The following is a 6,998-nucleotide window of genomic DNA, read 5'->3' as shown; positions in this document are numbered from 1 at the left end:
AGTTTGTAAATAAAATTAAATAAGAACTATTTAGCAATTATTAAAAAAAGTTAAAAAACATGTTTTGTTATTGGACCATTTAATGGTCCAAACGTTCTGGGACAATCGAATCCTTTGCCCACCTATAGCATAACAACTCTATAAATACTAAATTCTAAACACGTAAAAGGTACGTTATTCACTCTGAATAACTTTATACTCATCTTCTACTCTTATTAACTTGAGCCAGGTGCCCACCACTGGCGTTCCTCTTAAGGCCGATATATATCTCTTCCACTTCAGGGGTTGAACAGGATGAGTTATACCTCTCCCCAAGCTTACTACGCAAGAACATTTGGCGTCCACCATGAGACCAAATTTATTTAATCCCACATTTTTTTCACTAGTTATTCCTCTTTTGTTTTTTAGGATCTCAGTCATGGATGAGGAGCAATGATAAACCACTATTTTATGGTTTATTTTGGATTGAATTGAGTGAATTTTGTCAACTATTCTCACACTCATTCATATAAATTGCATGATTTTGTGAATCCTTCCTAATTGTACTTAAGAATGAAAACATGCTTTCTAGGCCTTAAAATTGCTAATTTTTAATCCTCTCTTATTACCATTCGATGCCGTGATATGTTTGTTAAGTGTTTTAAGAGTTTATAGGGCAGGAATGGCTTAGAGGATGGAAAGGGAGCATGCAAAAGTGGAAGGAACACAAAGAATTAAAGATTTGAGAAGCTGGTGTCGATGCGTACGCATGGCTGAAGCGTGCGCGTAATCAAGTACAGTGTCCATTTGACGCGTACGCGTGACTGACGCGTACGTGTGACAAGCGGCATGTGCCTCACTAAAGTGAAAACATTGGGGGCAATTTTTGAGCTCATTTCTAGCCCAGTTTCAAGCCTATTCTGCAGATTAGAGGCTGGATAGTGAAGGAGGAAGGGATACCATTCATTCATTCCCACATGAGTTGACAGAGATGTAGAATTCTAGAGAGAGATGCTCTCTCCTCTCTCTAAATTTTAGGGTTCCTAGTTTAATTTCTTCTTAGATTTAGTTTTTATTCTTGCTTCAATTTAGTCTTTCTTTATTATGTGTTCTAGTACTTTAGTTTATCTTCTTCTCTCGTTAATTCCTTTATTTTGCCAATTTTAGCTCATGAACTCTTTTGTTAATCTCAATTCTCCTTCAATGCAATTTATATTTTCATGTCCTTGATGCTTATCTTAGTAGCTATTATTGATTTCTTGCTTTTGTTAGTTATAGCTTTCATTAATTCTTGCATTTTATAATGTTTGCTTTTATTGCATTCTAGGTGTTTGATAGAATGTTTCTTTTAGCTATAGAGTAGATTTTCCTCTTCTTGGCTTGTGTTGGTTACTTGGGTGATCTTGAGTTACCAATGTTCAAGTGATTGATAATTGGTTTCCATTGACACTAGTCTTCACTAAGTTAATTAGTGAGTGGTTAGGACTAATGGGTTAGGATTAATGAAGCTCATTTGACTTTCCTTCAATTGTTAGAGGATGACAAAATGAGATTTATCCTTATAATTATCATATTGTGGTTGGTAACAAGGATATAGATCCTTAATCATCAACTCTTGTCAAGACCTTTTACCATTTGAGTTTTCTTTCTTTTATTAGTTGATTTGCCATTTACTCTCTTGCTATTTATATTTCTTGTCTCTCATTATAAAAACCCCAAAAGAAACCTTCATAGCCAATAATTGAGAATTTCATTGCGATTCTTAGAAAAAACGACCCGGGATTAATACTTCCGGTTATTTTAGATTTGTATTGTGACAATCTTTTAAACTTTGATTAGGGATAAATTGTTGGTTTGGACTATACTTGCGACAGAATTATTTTAGTGAAATTCTTAACCGACATTTATCCTCCATCAAGCAAACTTCACCTCCTCTCCCATCGACTAGGCCGTGGTATAAGCCATAAATGTTGCATTATAAATTGAGGATTCAAACTTGATTTTCTTTGCCAACCAAGGTCGGCATCACAATGAACAAGACCCTACAACTCACTACAAATCATTTTAAATCTCCTACATAAAGGCAAAATTATTTATTCTTATTGACACTATGAAATATATTTCTTATTTTTCTCAATTGTTTTTATGTATTACAAATTTTTTCTAGCTATTTTTACGTTGTTATTGCTAGTAAGTACTATTTTGTTTTTCAATTGCATTTCAATTTCTCAATGCTCATACTGTCTTATTTGTGTTTTTCCTTTATTCACTCCAATTATTTGTTTCTCAGAGTGATGAAGTTTAGCTTCAGCTTTAGCCAATGAACTCAAAATATGCATTTACAACGTCACATTTAACTTCTTTTTCAAACTGAAATTATCTTATTACTATATCATGAAATGTTGAGATCAACATAAAAAGAATTTGAAGTAAACTCAAAAACATGGTGATCGGTAAAAAACTACCCGATACTTGGAATGAAACATCTCTAAAGCTACATCGCATCTAAATTATAAGCCAGGACTCGATGATGAACTCTTTCTCTAATCATAAAGATTTTTCATTAATGACATATTTTAAATCTTTATTTTATATTGTGATTATAATTATTTCATTTGTTAATATCTCAACTTGATTTCTATGTCACCCAGTTCACGACCAATCAGTTGTTCTGAAACAATTATTCAAACCACTCATATGATTCAATTTATCAAATGTCAATTCGAACTATACTTCATCTTTTAAAGGTAGCAGACACTAAGCTATTCGCCACAATCTATTCCCTCTTTAATCGAGTTTAAAGGTCGAATAATCAAACCCAAATAAAACTCACAACAGTCATACCCTAGTCAATTATTCAAATCCAGACCGACATATAAGTCGGTTACCACGCTAACCGCAAATAGTTCAAATCGATTTAGCTACTACCACTAATGACTATTGACAATATCAAAAGTCCAAACCTCGGATCCCATCAACAAAAAATATTCTAAATCTTTCAAATAACAATCTAAATGCACTTACCAAAATATCAATCCCACGATTATAACACCATCTCCAATAGAAAACTCATCTCAATTCTTGTTTATGGCCTATCTGTCATAAAAAGTAATTCCACATCAGCTTTTGCGTCATAAACAGTAAATAGGAACTCAAAACATCTCTCTCTTCTTTATTAGGAGGAACTAACTTTAGTTCCTATTGTAGTCCCACTTAATTAATTAATTAAAATACTTAAAATTAATGTAATTAATTTTTTTCAATAATGTAATTTAAATTTATAAATTTAAAAATAATTCACTATTAAAAGATATTAATATTAAATAAATTCATATATAATAATAATACACAATATATAATTCGAATCAACGATAAATTCCTCAAAGTGTCAAGAAAAAGTTGAATGGGAATCACCCATTAGAAATGCTTTAATTTCCTACCAACATATCACAATAAAATAAAATATAAATATCAAAACACAAAGACTATATATAAACTCCAATTCAAAAATCGGAAAATCAAATCTATTCAAATACTTCAAACAGTAGCAACTATTTCCAAAACAACAAATATCAATGAGCCCTTCTCTTATAATATCTATAACTATCCATAGATATTTGCGCAAGCTAATCATCATTCACTTATATTCTCCTTATTAATATTTCTATTCATTATAGCATAGAACTCCTACTGACCTATAGGTCAAAGCAGCTGAAAGATTACCATGTGTTCATAACACATAGCGAAAGAAAAGAGAGTAATCCTAAAGATCTATTTTGTACTTAAATTTTATTCTAATAATATATAGATCAGATCTAAACACCTTTAGACACTTTAATAAAAACTTTATTCTTCGATTATACGAAGATTTTATGCGTATCCACACCGAGACCAACTTTTGCTGTCAACTCCTTGACCAATGGACATCTGATCTAAATTGAGAAACCTCTTGCAACTCTTTGCATGCCATTAAATTTTTCTCAAAGAATCAGGCTCACATACATTTATGTGTGTAGAGGTAAAGGAATAAAACCCTTGTGTTTTATTCTCGTCTCATTTTTTTTCTCTATTCTTGGCATACATATATATAGTATGAGATTTGTTTCTGATTTTAAATTTGAATCTCAATTCAAATTTAAATCATATCTTAAAATTCTAAATCTGAATCCTTCAAATAGCAATACTCTTTCCTGCAATATATATATACTCCTACTGACCCATAATCAATTGTTCGAATACAATAAAACTCACACAACAATAATAATATAGTCAACACATGATTTATATACTTCAAAAATTCAAAATAGTTTCCCAAAAACAACTACTCTATAATTAACCGAATTATACTCAACCTACTAACACACCAAATCACAACAAGCTCATCATATCAATATACCAAAACGCATTTAACCCTGTAATTTCTGGAATAACCCTTGTCAATTACCTGATCCAAATACAACGAGTACCTACAATTTATCCACACAAGTTCACATCTAAGACTTCTCAGGTTTGCTTAACAAAAGATCAATACCTTACCTAACTTCACTATACCACATACCGTCATATCCAAAATAATTAAACATAAGTATCATAGAAAATACAAACCATTATTTTTAAACACTACAAACAAAACTTGTGCCCATTTCTCTAGCTTCAGTCGCTCCATATTTTCCCTTTTCAATAGCCTCTTTGGTATGCTTTAGTTCCGAGGTACGACCAATACACATAAATCGAGCTCCCATAACCTTCACATTAAACAAAAGCCGAATTATACTCATATTATTCATATTTCATAATAGCTATAATAAACTAACATATGTATACATATAAAAATACTCAAACTCCTCTCCTTTATGACACACTCTATTTGACACATTACAAGGTAAAATCTCGACTTTCAGTTTCTCCCCCTCCCTAACCCAACTCGCCGACCTCAACTAATCTATACTTTAATCATTATCAATTAACGACACCCACGATTTAACACTTTCACCAACCCGAGACACAGGGTCCGTCTCGTCTATCGCCACCTCCATTTCCTCTTCCAAAACCTCCTCCTTTCCCTTATTCTTCTTTTTTCCCATTCTGAAACACTCCGACAAGTAACAAACAAGAAAAAAGCCAACACTTTCTCGTACAGAAATAACAGAAAACACTAACCTCTGTTGCTCATACTTCAAAAACCTTTCTCTAGTAACTTGTTACATCAAAAGAACTAAAAGTAAGAACAACATATATAACTCCAAGCAAACCCCTGTCAAATTCACAAACATTACAAATTATCAAATAAAAGATCCATGAATAAAAACCTTTCAATTAATCATAAATTGCATCTCCACCGTCCATTATACCTACAAAATTCACTCTCCTTTTACCATCAATTATAATGGTATAGGAATTTGTGAAAGTAACTGCCACCATTTATCATAGACATTCTTTCATATATCACCTTAACATTACTATGTTGTAATCTTTTTCACTTCTGTTTATTATTTTTATTAATATTTTCCTCTCCATCTTTAGTTTTTTAAATTTTTATTTTATTTTTCCTCTTATATATGTTAACTGATATTAATGGCTAATTGATCTCATGTTATTATACAATTCTTTATGATAACTATCAATTTTTTTTATTTTGTTATTATTTAACTCAAAGTCTCAAACTCTTCTCTCTAATATGACTGTTATTTTTCAAATACAACAAGTTGAGCTTGGGGCTACTACTATTACCACAATTTTGATTTATAGGTCGAAAACTCAACCTGTTTAATTAAAAAATATTACAAGTCAAGTTTGGGGACTGTGATCCGTTAGTTATAACCTGACCCAATTATACCTATAAATCGGAATTCGAATAAAATAAATAACATGAGGCGTATTTCAGTTAGAGAGAATCTCGGCTATAATGGAACCATCTGAATATGTGCAGAAATGGTTACCAAAATACTAGGACCACAGAATAACCACCTATAGCATAACAACTCTATAAATACAAAACTCTAAGCAGGTAAAAGGTACGTTATTCACTCTAAATAACTTTATACTCATCTTCAAATCTTACTAATTTGAACGTTGGAGTGCCTTTGCTGGTGTCCACCGCCATCATTTCTCTTAAAACCGATGTATATCTCTTCCACTTTAGACGAAGGAGAGCTCAACCCCTGAAAAAGACGAACTATATCTCTCTCCAGACTTACAATGCAGGAACAGGGAAAATAAAAACAATCTATTCATTCTTAATACCAACCAAGGTGTAAGATAAAATTGTAAACCTGCGAACTGTTAAATTCAATAACCACCAAATGGAGGATCGTAATTTACAAGTGAGTCAATACAAAGGAGACACATGATCTTTATGTTCACTCTAGACTCAAGATGACATTATGTAAACTCCGAGTAATTAGTGAATAATTACCTAATAAATTAATTATTAATCCAAGAAATTAAAAAAAATTAATTTTATAGTTTAATGAGGTAGAATTAATTAAAACATGAATTTTGACACTAATTTTAAAGAATTTGTCCTAAGATTAGGCTAAACGGGCCAAACCAATTGAATTGGGCCCAAAATGGACCCAAGGCCCAACCCAAGCCCACCATTAATAAGAGCCTTAGCTCTTCTTCCCTTGTTTTATAATGAAACACGCTAGGAAATTGAATAAGGGAGTAAACAGGGAATCAAAACCCTTGTTCCAATTTCAATTCGCCATAACTTTCAATCCAAAGCTCCGATTGATGAGCCGTCAGCGGTTACGCATTTGTCTCGGAATTCCCTACAAAGTCCACTAAACAATTTGGTAAGAAACTTGATTTTTTTCACCCAGATCTTCTCATCTCAATTTCGAAAATTTGGGATTTGGGGTATTGAAGAATTGAATGATTTTGATGATTTAGGTGAACTCTGCAATGGAAAATTATCGGATTTTTCCAATTTCTCGTGGGTAATGGTTGTGTAAATGTGAATTGGAATAATAATGATGATGTTGGAGGCTTGAGCTCAGGTTTTCAGAGCTGGAAAC

At 32.1% G+C, this 6,998-nt stretch overlaps 1 long non-coding RNA gene across 1 annotated transcript in view; it reads right to left on the bottom strand.

Moving 5' to 3' along the window:
• Window positions 1-6,760, bottom strand: part of LOC110265657 — an 11,553-nt gene extending 4,793 nt beyond the window's left edge. The window contains exon 1 of the long non-coding RNA XR_002351847.1: window positions 6,665-6,760. This is a non-coding gene — a long non-coding RNA (uncharacterized LOC110265657). The remainder of the gene's footprint in view (window positions 1-6,664) is intronic.

The sequence above is a fragment of the Arachis ipaensis genome, chromosome B08 (genome assembly GCF_000816755.2).
Source record: "Arachis ipaensis cultivar K30076 chromosome B08, Araip1.1, whole genome shotgun sequence".
Taxonomy (NCBI): domain Eukaryota; kingdom Viridiplantae; phylum Streptophyta; class Magnoliopsida; order Fabales; family Fabaceae; genus Arachis; species Arachis ipaensis.
Note: the sequence above shows the minus strand (reverse complement) of the source record. Positions and strands in the feature narration are given on the sequence as shown.